Source organism: Cotesia glomerata, linkage group LG1, assembly GCF_020080835.1.
Source record: "Cotesia glomerata isolate CgM1 linkage group LG1, MPM_Cglom_v2.3, whole genome shotgun sequence".
NCBI lineage: Eukaryota > Metazoa > Arthropoda > Insecta > Hymenoptera > Braconidae > Cotesia > Cotesia glomerata.
Genome location: NC_058158.1, coordinates 15632526 through 15645681, shown reverse-complemented (window position 1 = coordinate 15645681; position 13156 = coordinate 15632526). Strand labels below are relative to the sequence as shown.

General features: G+C 36.9%; 2 long non-coding RNA genes across 2 annotated transcripts; one reads left to right on the top strand and one right to left on the bottom strand.

The window, feature by feature from the left end:
* Positions 1–8783: 8783 nt before the first annotated feature.
* On the bottom strand, positions 8784–10707 carry LOC123271370. Its single transcript, XR_006510847.1, has 3 exons — positions 10125–10707; positions 9651–9934; positions 8784–9456 (listed from the first exon to the last, which is right to left on the bottom strand). It is a non-coding gene; the product is annotated as an uncharacterized LOC123271370 (long non-coding RNA).
* A 345-nt stretch (positions 10708–11052) lies between these two features.
* On the top strand, positions 11053–11728 carry LOC123271357. Its single transcript, XR_006510842.1, has 2 exons — positions 11053–11558; positions 11684–11728. It is a non-coding gene; the product is annotated as an uncharacterized LOC123271357 (long non-coding RNA).
* Positions 11729–13156: the final 1428 nt, after the last annotated feature.

The window sequence follows — 13156 nt, the reverse complement described above, 5'->3', positions numbered from 1 at the left end:
TTCCTCCAAAAAGTGGAGCGCCTTTCGCTCCCGTCACTATTCAAACCTACCGAGGAAGGATTAACTCTGCACCGACCGCCACTGGCCAACAGTCGCCAATGGAGAGGCTCGGTAACAATAATGAAGAGTAAGCAGACTTCATAAAAGACAAGAAGAATCTCCATCATGAGATCAGAAAATTGGTTACGTCCTCTGGTACGGCATATAGGCTGGCCAACAAATCACCAACGACGTTGGCGTCAACGACTCAAACATCTCCGAGTCTGAGCGAAAAACCACAGCCATTTTTGGTCACTCCTAAAAAATCCTGTGGTCACTCCTAAGAAACTACCACAGCGAAGAATAGGCAACAACAAGAAGAGGCTACTGTCTAAGCCCAGCTCTTTCTCAGAAATTGACAAGCCAGCACAGAAAAAGACTGCCCGGGATGATACCTGGACCAAAGTGACTTGGCAAAAGTAAAAAAAGGAAAGAGAACAGGAGCCAGTGGCACAATCTACTGAAGCTCAAAACCAGCCAAGTAAGGGTGGTTCAAAGAAACCAAGGAGGAAAAAGACAAGAACAAAGGCTGTGCTTGTCCAACCAGCTGAAAGACGAACGTACGCCGATCTCAAGGAAATCAAGACCAAAGTTAACCCAACGGAGACTGGAGTAGACATAAAGTCTATCAAACAAACGAAGCGCGGGGGTGTTCTTCTAGAAATGGGTTGCCAGACTGAAGACACTGCTGTTTCAATAGCTGGTATAAAAAACAGCAACCGCTAACATTGGTACAGTCAGAACGCTTACACCAAAAGCAACGATTGAGATTGTAACGGGGGTTTTTATTAATCTCGTTCAATAGCAGCCTTATTTAGTAATTAGATGTTAATTACCAATACGATGACATTATTTAGATATTAAATTTCAAGGGCGCCACCAGGTTGTTATAACAGTGTCCTGGAAATCGGAAAAAATATGAGAGATAATCTACAGGGTAGAGAAAAATAGGAAATTATCTGGAAATAATAAAATTAATAATTCGTAGTTACCAATTATATATTTTACAAATATCACTTTTACACGCATACTATAATTTCCATTGCCAATCTTATCTAAATAATTCCTTAATTAATACCTGTAAAATAGAGGGGGGACCGTACCTTAATTCACGGGTATGTAGACCACGTGACCTCCAAAAATTCCTTTACCAATGTTCCATATTACAAAATGACCAATTTTATTGTAAACTTCTGATATAGAGGAGCAACCGCACCATTTACCAGAAGCTTCTTGTCAACTCTCTCACTCTATTACCAAAATTCGGGAAACTTCTGATATGGAAGGGAAACCGTACCATTTTCCAGAAGCTTCTTGTCAACTCTCTCACTCTATTACCAAAATTCGGGAAACTTCCGATATAGAGGGGAAACCGTACCATTTACCAAAAGCTTCTTGTCAATTTCTCACTCTCTATCACTCATGACCCAAACCGAATAAATTGAAATAAAATATAAATATATTCAACCAAACTAATAGCAATTAATTAACAAGTGATTATTTCTAATACGATAGATTTTAGCAACGCTAGTTAACGTGACCTTGTATTTCCAGACGCGCAGTTAAAATGTACTGCGTAGTAACAATATTCACAACCTCTTCTTACAAAATTCCAAACTAACCATCAATAAATTAAATTTTACTTAACCGAAATTTATCAATAATTAATTAAATTAATTTATTAAAATTCATTGTAAAAATGACGCGTAAAATTTATCCCAACCTGCCTCAAGGTCAAACTAATATTTTCTTTAATTAAAACGTGTGAATCTGACAAAACCTACACCACGAGGCAATCGGGCAGCATTCTGCGAGATAGACGAGGCTAGCGCGATCAAGATCCTTGACAAGGCCCGTATAATGATCGGATAAACTTTCGCGTTCGCCCATTTATTAAAGTAACACACTGTATCAGATGCCTCGGATACGGGCACGTGACCAAAACCTGCAAGGGGCCTGACCGGAGCAAGTGCTGTTTTAAATGCGGGGAAGAAAGCGACAAAGATGTAGACTGCATTGAACAGCCAAAGTGCTTCCTATGTACACCGGATGAAGCTCCAGATGGCTTATGTCATATTTCAGGCTCTGGGGCCTGTAAGGCATTCCGCACCGCACTTGCCGAAGCCACGAGAGGGCAAAAATGACGTGCATCCTTCAAGGAAACCTGAATAGATGTGCGTTGGCGCAGAACTTACTCCGCCGGCGAGTCTTTGAAGAGAAAATCGACGTTTGCTTCATCTGCGAACAGAGAATATATGGTGAGGCTTTCGCCTACCTCCGAAGAAGCCGATTCCTGGGCTCAAAAGAGCTATACTCGCACGTATATTTTTCCCACTCTCACGCAACAAAAACACAACCAAGTTTGCGGGCAAGGAAAAATCCTGCCCTCAAGCATTTACGCTATCATAGGACAGATGTGAATGGAGTTGAATTTAATGTCAATCTGTCCTCGTACTCAGTCAACTGTATCAAACCCATTCAACGACTGCGTTAGCCTGATCGGTAATATAACAACAACCCGACTAGTTACCAGCGGGGCCCATGCGGGGAGGTGCAGCCGTAAGACCTGTTTGAGCCATAATACTTATCCCCCCTACAAGAGTCTCGTTCGTATATCTGTCTAATCTCGTCCCCGAATCTTTGAGCTTACCTGCGTTGCCAAATAATTTGACAGCGTCACGAGGCCTTGCTCGGTTACACGGAATTCGCAGTGGTAGCTGTTAGTTTCAGTGACATGATTTAACATCACACCACCTACGCATGGCGGGACCCACAAAGAGGACGCTACTTGCTTAACTGAGGCATATCAAGCTAGCAATGACAGAGCCCATCTTGGAGGTCATTATTATTGATTTCTCCGAATCTAAACAAGCAACAATATTCTAAATAGAGCAACTAATTAGCAACAAAACAGCAACAAATTTAGCACCACAAATAAATTTTGTTGCTTGAATAATAAGTCAATGTCTGATGGACGAGTCCATGCTAGCTTGATAGACCTGCTTAACTGTGATGATCCCCAAAATTTAAATGTATTGCTTTCGCGACACTTAAAAAAATCAAAGATCTCTCTTTTTCGCCGGCACGTTATTACCTTAAGAGTCACAGTCACTCCCGCCTCATCTGCGAACAATATCTGAACCGTCAAGATAGAGCATGGTTCGCAGACGAAACTGGCACGTCAGCAATCTGGATTGTGAACACAAAAAACGTTACTGCCAACAACAGCGGAAGTGGAACAGGTTTTGTCTGGATTCAAACTCTTACAACCTACTTCATAAGCGTCAACGTAACTGGTGACTTCAATGCTAAATCGGCTGAATGGGGCGTTGCATTCTCCGACACCAGAGGCAACGAGGTCATTGACGTCGCGGCTAGATTCGATCTCACAGTGCTGAATATTGGGAGCACCACGACCTTCAGAAGACCGGGGTACCAAGAATCCATCCTCGACATTTCGTTGGCGACTCCAAGAACTGCAAACATGATTGAAGACTGGATTGTATCCGAAAAAGACAGTGGCCGTGATCACCAATTTGTGACATTCAACGTTCGACTGGCATCTGCTCCGGTTTCACAACGCGACTTTTTTAAGCGGAAGTGGAATGTCAGGAAGCTTGATGTAGATGCACTGCACAAGGCACTCACACAAAGCTGGTCTACTTTACAAAACAACCCAATCCCAAAGACCCGCAGTGAGACTAAAAAAACAGTACAAACTACGATGAAAGAAATTGCTGCCTCGTGCAAATTGACGCCTGTATGCCGCGACTGAAAAACCGGGGTTTTCACAGGCCGGCGTACTGATGGTCACCAGAAATAGCAGAACTACGGAAAAAATGCCACAAGCTACGTCGGCTAGCAACGAGAGCTGCGAAACGCTCCCCTAATCAAAATCTACATTCGAGCGAGTACAAGCAGGACAAAAAAAAACCTAAATCGGGCTATCAAAGCAAGCAAAGCGAAATTGTGGCAAAAGATCTGTAACGGCCTCGACAAAGACATCTGGGGTAAAGCCTACCAAATTGTCGTCAAACGACTTGGAAAGGCTTCGCCAGAAGCGCCGAGACCTCCTGCTTTAATGAACAGCATCGTAGCGGAGCTGTTTTCCAAAGGGGAAAGAAGACACCATACGAAAAACAGCGTAACACCTTTCACAACCAGAGAACTACAGGATGCAGCGAAGATCCTCAATATGGAACACCCAGATATACTACTGAACGCTTTCAACGCATGCCTAGCAACCGGCACGTTTCCAAAGGCTTGGAAGCGGCAGAGATTGGTTCTGTTAGACGAAAGTGTCACGAACGGCGTTTGTGATGGGGCGTAAAGGCTATGAAATAATCTCAAAACCCAACCACAAGTTTCCGTACGATAACTAAATTAATTTTTATAACTTTTATACGAGTATATACAGCGGTTCATATACCGTATTATTCCCAAATCTTACTATGATTACAAATAGTGATTAAGAAATTTGAAAGGATGTTAGAATCCTGCTGACTTCGGCCTCGTGAAGTCTATTTTACTGTTTAGGAATTTATGTAAATTAACTCTGAGTAAATAAAAAGAAAAGAAAGATTTAGATATTTTAGTTGTTTTAGTTTATTCTGGTGACTAACTTGTACATTTAAGGAAAAACAGGACATAAACCATGCATTAAATGCTAATATGTGTTACAATAGAAAATATTAAAACAAAATAGATGAATAGGTTACCTTTTCTTGACTTGTTGCTGTCTGCTGAGACAACGTAGACGTACTAGAGTAACGATTTGAAAACACTTTTACTAATGTTTACTTTAAGTTAGACTTCGCGTTTCTCGACAATTAAAAATGCGCCCTTTTTGGCGGAAGATTATAATCAAATCAACGCTTTTCACGGAAATTAATACACACAAAGAAAAAAAAATCTATTTATACTATAATCTGTTTCACGTTTCCGACTAAATAAATTACTGAATGATCAGTGATGCAGCTATTTGAATTTAATTGTTTCGCCGTATAAGACTCACTTCTACATCCGTTCGAGGTACCTCGATCACCAGGAATAGAATGCTCTAGTGATTGCAGATTACGTTAGTGCTTTTAAAAATTGAGAAAAAGCCTAACCACGAACATCAATATAATGCCTGGAGCATAATAAAGACTGTCGGCGTCAAGAACGTCGAGACTTCCGAAAATTACTGTAGACTGGTTTGTGATAATCTTTACCGACCTTATAAAGGGACATCAATTTCGATGTAGTGGAAAAACAGAAGGTACCTATGCGTTATAGAAAATTCTAGAAGTTTCGATAATATGACTCAGTTTCATGTGAGTTTCACGTGATATTGAGCAACTACCGAACATGCATTAGAATGCGGTCATAGGCAAATACAGGTGCTAAGGGCGACACGATTCTTCACCGGAACCTCGAAGTCTAACCATTTTTCAAGAAAATATGACAAAATGTTGAAATTACTTGCGTCAGAAGGTAGCATCAAGTGTACAGCTATTGTTTAAATAAAATATGTCACACACTTAAGCAAATAAGTATCTTAAAATTAAGAAATACTAAACTTAGAAAATAAAATACTAAATTAGACATTAAAATTTTTATGGGAAAGAAAAAGCAAAAATTTCGAATTTTAGCAGACGTCACAAAGGTAAAGGTAGCCCTATAACACCTACGTCATTCAGACCACTCTGCATGCTTGACATTGCAGGGAAACTGATCGAAAAGCTTATACAGGGAAGACTACGCAACGACATCGATCGTGCTAGAGGCTTTGCCACAAACCAACATGGCTACCGGAAAGGACGATCAACAGTCAGCGCAATCCAGAAAGTCGTAGGGACAGCGAGAGAAGCATGGTCTGGTAGCCTCAAAGCCCGCAAGGCGTGTCTTGTCCTCACACTAGATATCAATAACGCCTTCAACAGTGCGAATTGGGGTGACATCCTAGTTGCCTTGGAGCACAAATTTGACGTGAAGCCAGAAAATCTAGCAATAGTTGATTACTATCTCGACAAAAGAACGCTGATAACAGAAACGACGGAAGGCCCTCAAGAAGATGACATAACGGCTGGCGTTCTGCAAGGTTCAATCATGGGGCCCGACCTATGGAACGCGGACTATGACGAACTCCTGGAAATTCCGCTGCCAAAGCAAGTGCAACTCACGGGCTTCGCAGACAACGTCGCAGCTACAATAGTAGTAGACAGTGCCGAGGAGGCACAACTACTGGTTAGGGAAACCATCGACACCGTTTAAAATTGACTTGAAAAACATCATCTAAAACTCGCCAAGCAGAAAACCGAAATGGTCGTCGTAACACGTCAAAAATGGTTCACAAAACCTTTCGTCATTGACATGGGTGGGACAACACTAACTTCTACAAGGGCACTGCGTTATTTAGGAGTAGTCATCGACGAAAAGCTGTCTTTCTGAGAACACCTCGAAAACGCTTGTGCAAAAGCTAACAAGACAGTATCAAACCTATCGAGAATCATGACCAACACGGTGGGACCACGAACCAGAAAAAGGAGGGTGCTTCTAGAAGAAGTCCACTCGATATTACTGTACGGAGCGAAAATATGGGCAGATATTCTTAAACAGAAGACCTACCGGCGCAAGATAGCGGCAGTGCAATGACGAGGAGCGCTCAGAGTCACCTGAGCCTACCGCACGGTCTCAGAAGCGGCCGTATCGGTCACAGCAGGAGCCACGCCAATCGACTTACTCGCATTAAAGAGACTGAAAATCTATGACGCCAAAATAAATGGTGACAACTCTAAGGAGGCAAGAGCAAAGGCGAAGACAGAAACGCTACATAAGTGGCAGGACCGATGGACAACCGGAGAAACAGGCAGATGGACTGCACGCCTGATTCCGAAGATAAACGCCTGGCTTTCTCAGAAGCACCGAGAAACGGACTTCTTCCTGACCCAGCTATTGACGGAACACGGACAGTTCAATGCCTATCTTCTCAAGATGGGTCTGCACAGCACACCAACGTGCAAATACTGCCCAGACAAAATTGACATCGCCGAGCACACGTTTTTCGAGTGTGATCGGTGGAAGAACTACAGAAGCAGCACTGAAGAAACTATTGGCACCACGCTCCCTCCTGAGAGCTTGGTAGCCTGCATGATCGAAAAAGAGGATAACTGGTCGGCTGTTGCAGCCTATGCACAGCGTCTTGTAAAAGAAAAAACCGCAGTGAGAGACTAGTAACTAGGAGAAACCGTCGTGAGACGCAACATGGACTGAATTGAAGTAGTGCTAACGCGGTTCCGATCCAGTCATCTCCGTACCATCCACGGGGGAAGAGAGAGGAGTTTTTTTTAGTGGGTAAAAATCCTACACTACCGACCATCATCTTTCAGTGATAGCGGTGTCTTTGGAAGATATTTTTTGCTTCTCTATAGAAAAAAAAAAAAAAAAAAAAAAAAAAAAAAAAAAACACACACACATACATACAGATACCATCGCGGGGATAGTCAGGAAAGCTTCCTGAGACCTTAAAACGTCGAGATCTGATGAAAACTCGATTTTTGCAAAACGGGGTAGAACCAATAACTTCTCGATTTTTGAAAATCTTTGATTTTCTTAGCGGGAAGTTAAAAAAAACTACCAGGATCGTAAACAAAAAAAAGGCCATTCGGCAGTCGAAATGGAAGTAGATTTAATGCTGAATAATAAAAATACTAGTAGGGTGGCATACGAAAAAAAAAAAAATTTCTGTTTGATTAAACAACAATGACGTCAAAACGAATACAAAAGTAAAATTTCATTGAATATGTTTAAGAAAGTAGGTGATTTTTGGCCTAGACTGATAATGAGGTACACAAATTAAAGCTTATTAAATAAGCTTTCAGATGCCATTCATACCATTTTGATAAGATATCACGTTCAATTGTAATTGCACGAAAATACGGTAAAAGTGAAAATTTTGCAATTTTTGAAAATTTTTGAATTGCTATTATTCCTAAACTATTTAATTTGGAGAAATAAATATGTGCACAAATTAAATCTAATTAAATAAGCTTTCAAATGCAATTTACAGAAATCCGATAGGATGTCGCGTTTCATTGTGATTGCACGGAAATAAGGCAAAAGTGAAAATTTTTTGCGATTTTTTACGATTCAGAAATCGTCCTAAGAATAAGTATGTTACGTTTTATTGAGATCCATATAGAATTACGAGAGTTAGAGAAGAGACAATGCCGATTATATCGTAGATATATATATATATATTAGACTGATTCAAAAAAATCGACTATTGTTTTTTTTTCTTAAATATATCGAAAATATTGTTGGAAATGATGAAAAAAAAATCCTGTGAAAGTTACAGCCCTTAATATTAATATTAAGACGTCCCGCATGGTAAATTTCAATTTCCTGTATGATTAACATGGGAAAGCTTGTTTTTTTGAGTTTAAAATTTTATAACTCTTTAATCGTTTATCAAAAAAGCTAGACTAAATCATTTTCTTATGTAAAATTGAACGCTCTACAAAAAAGCTATCTTAGAATTTTTCGATAAACCAACGCGTTTTGAAGTTATTCAACTTTAAAATATAATTTATAATATTTTCAATTTTTTGACGAAATTATCAAGTTTATCAAAAAATTTTGTCAAATTTTACAAATTTTTTGTATTTTATATTTCTTTTGGTTTAACAGATCCTTTTAATTAACTGTCAAATTTTTAATACTATCGTATCTTAATTTTTCAATAAATTCAAATTATTTTTATTTTCAATTAAAAATTATTTTTATTTTTTTTTCCTTAACCTTGTGATATTAGAGTAGTTTTATTACAATTCGGAAATTTTTTCCTATATTCACTGTAAAAATGAACATAGAATCTTTTGATACAAAATCACTCATATCTTTCTGCAAAAATCCTTCAATGTCTTCTTTTTTTATCTCCAATTTTTTGGCTTTCGTATTAAAACCATCTCGATTCTTCAAATTAACAATAATTTGTTCTTTCACTTCATTTTTTACACATCCATCAAATAAAGATATTACGGCTAATTTTTCAGATAAATGTCATAGGTGATTCTTCATTTTTTCAGTAGTTGCAGTTGATATTGCCAAATTTACTGCTTTGTATCGAATTAATTTCTGCATGAAAATTAAATCATGTTGTGCAGCCAAAGTCGCTGAAGTCGAAGTAAACCACGCTGTTATATAATTTGTGATGATAAACTTGCATATTTCTCGGAGGCTATTTATCTCATAAGTTGTGAGTTTGAATTCTTCTCGAAAAATGAATATTTATAAACAATATATTGCTTTGGACATCCAACGAGCATGACTCATAGCTCCTGGACTTTTGAGCGAAAAATTTTCTTTTGGAACAACTCCTAAAAAAACTGATGACAGCTCCAAAAATTCCCTGTAGTCACTCCTTGGATAATATTTCTGCAAAGAAGTTAAAATTCAAAATATTGATTCATAAACTATGATTTTCCATTCGTCGAAAAGAAAAGAAATAATGAATGAATTTGAACCAAAATACAAATAATTTTTGAACCGATAAAGTTGATAAGCTTTATTTCTTCTCAACGATTTTTTAAGATATGCAACAAACCTTAATCACTTAACACAGATCTTACCTGCAAATATTCTCCAATGAATCCTAAAATTTCATCAGTGATGTCTGACAAAGCTTGATCAACAGCGGTATCTTCTATACCCACTTTGAATTTTGATTTATCAATTTTGTTCCAAAAACCTTTGAATCGATTGAAGATTGGCACGTTCGGGCCTGTTTGTTTAGGCCAATATACTTCAAAAACGCTTTTTAAAATAATTTCAAACATGTGGTGACGACATGGTAACCAAATAAGTTCCCGACCTAAAGCTTTCTCTAATTCAACACCTGCGCCGTGATAAATACCTAAAAAATAAAATTCAAGTGAGATATTGGAATAATGCAAATTGTATTTTAAACTTGTTGTTGCTCACAAAAACTTAAAAAACAAAAAAAATTTTCAGTTTTATGTTAATGATCTTAAAGTATTTTAAGCGAAATTGTGTAAATCTTACAAATTTATTTCAACGTCATGAGAAAAATTTTGTAATGTTACCCGTGTTAGTAACTGCAGTATCAAAGCACACTGCTTCAACATATCGACTAACACCCCACTGATCTAGAATCGAATGTACAGCTGTTGCTTATTCTATTCTAGTCCCAGAATTTATTTTAGAAACTCCTAATAATTGTTCTTCACCAAATGATGATAAAACAATAGGCAGCCTATCAACGGTATCAGACCCAACTATATCACTTAAAAGTTTCCCGTCCCAATGAACAACGTAATTATCATCCAATCCCTCGTGACCCTATGGTCACTCTGGAATTACTCTGGAACCAGCGTCAGTGTGGAAACAGTTTGAAAATATATTGGTTCCAGTATGTTTCCAGAATGGGTTAGTGCGCTGTTTTCAGAGAGGTTTCAAAGTAAACCCAGAATGTTTGCAATGTTTTTCCAAGATAGAAATTAAATGGTTCCGAAATGGATTTTAACTGGAATGAAAGTGTTTTCAGAGTGTAACAAGAAAAATTTCGCAGCGGATCCAAAATTGTTTTAAAGTGGTTCGACTTTTGATTTCAAGTAAATCACATTGGATGCAGTAGTGGGCCCACAATAGAATCAAAGTAGAACTAGAGTTTCTATAATGCATATAGATCCAGCAATAAAATTTTGGTTTTAATTATTATTCAGGAAGTTTATAAGTTGATAAAATATTATTTAATTATTATAATTGTATTTTGAATTTTATCTAAGCATATGTCATGATTTATTTACCATTCTTATAATGAAGAATGGCAAATAATACGTTTGAATCAATCGGAAATAAATCGGAATTAAGTCTAATATAATTAATGATAGGTTATAAAATCATTAATTATCGCTATTTTTGTCGTTACATTTACAACAACCGATCCGTATAATTGCAACAGATTGGAAATTTTGTATTATTCTAAAAAATCACGATGTAAAGAAATTACTATAAATGTGACTGTTATGTCCTGCGAGGTTACTAGATTCGCCGATGATGACACCTCGTGGACAAGTGGGTTGTTTATTGTCACGCGGGATTTTATTTTATAATTTAATTTGAAATATACTTAAAAATGACTGATTTAGATTGTGTGGCAAGGTATGATTTTAAATGATAAGAATTCAATTGAACTTAATGTTGATGTTTATTTAGAAATCGGAGAGATGGAGTGAATAGTTACAGCTCTCGGGGAGAAGTGAAGTCACAAAGTCTCAACTCTGACTGCTCAGCTTCACGTTCCCCCACTATGGTTACACGTATACACCTATACTATTGCTAGAACTACCCTTATACATAGTGCGTAATATACTATCTTACATGTACTTATATAAACTTATTTATTTATAACACTTATTATTTTCGGCTGCGGCCGGCTTACATATTCATGTACCTGTATTTACCTGGCTTTAAATTCAGCACAGCGACCTAGGGAAACCGCAGAAAACCTGGTCGAGGTACAGACAGTAATAATAATATAATATCAGATCGTTGTTAACAATGATTATCCTTATCTATTATTTATTATTATTTAATTAACATATATTCATTAGAATCAATTAACGTGTTATAATTTTAAAAGGCTTTTAAGGTATTATCTGCTCAATAAATTATATCAGATGCGGAATTTACTTTAATATTTGCTAATCATTTCTAAATTCAATTTAATACCATTTACTATTCAATTATTCCAATATGTAATTAAATTTGTCTCAAACCATTGTGACATTAAATCCATACATACATACACATGTTGTAGCGTCTAAATACTCATTTATTTATGTTATTTAGTTACTTAAAATAAAGTGGATAAATAAATTATTATTGATTTATTTTGTTGTTAAATTAGTTGTAGTGCCTTGTTTTTTAGAGAACAAGAGACCGTTGAGTTTCCACACGTGTCTTTTATGGCTTTTCTTTTAAGGACTTGAAGTTGTCATGTGGCAAGGACACGTTCTGTGTTTACTCAAAGATTTTATGGTTTTTCAGAACCTAATACAATATTCCTTTGTATTATTTTCTCGACATTAGAGTTTCTCTTTCGAAGACACGTGTGCACCCAACGACCAAACTCAGCAATTAAATAAAATATTAAATCAACTGGGAATTCTGAATCTATTTAAAATATAAATATAAATTTAAATTATAAATGTAACTAATTAACACATTTAAATCATGGTTTATCTGACAAGTAGTGTCACCTGCCAGATGCAACCCAAAGCATTATAGTTATTACGACATAACACCTTTCCCCTTATTTGAAATTCGACATATCCTATGTCGAATTTACCGACTGCGTTGTTTACATTCATAACTGTAGAGATAATTTAAATAGCAACTTAACTCGATGAATATTATCGATGTTTAAATAATAAAATTATGTTAAATTTATATTATTTTGTACTAAAATGACGATCGAAAGTCGTCTAAAAAAAAAAATTATATTACCATTCGTCATTAAATATAATATCCACAGATTCGGTAGAATCTGGCGCCAAGTTCCGTTCAAATCAAATCCGTTGTAAACGGAGCGCCAGACTACCGACTGTGTTTACTGGAAACATTACGATATTTTGAGGTTGCAAATTTTATTTAATTCTATGGTACTTTTTTTTCCTAAATTGTCTATTACAACAGTAGTTTATACCTTATTTTACTGATATTGATTAAATTATAATCAATTATAACACTTAATCTACTTGAAATTATTAAATTTAATGAGCACAAACTATAGCAACGCAAAAATTTCGATCCTGACTTTTTTTCGATGGGGAATGGTCAGTGCCACAGAATAGATAAAATAAAATGTATAGTAATCCTCCTATATATACGCAACTACACTAAAAAAAGGTAATTGACAGCTTGCATCTACGGCCGTCAGGGTGCACTGGAATTATTATTTCTACATAAACTGTAGCTTTAATCAAGGGGATAGTTTGCGGTAAAAAATGCAGCCAACGCGAGATTTAAGTTAGTACCGTAGAAAAGTAAACTCCAATCTTAAAGGTGCTCACACATATGTTAATGAACTAAGATAAATTGCTTGCAGTTATTC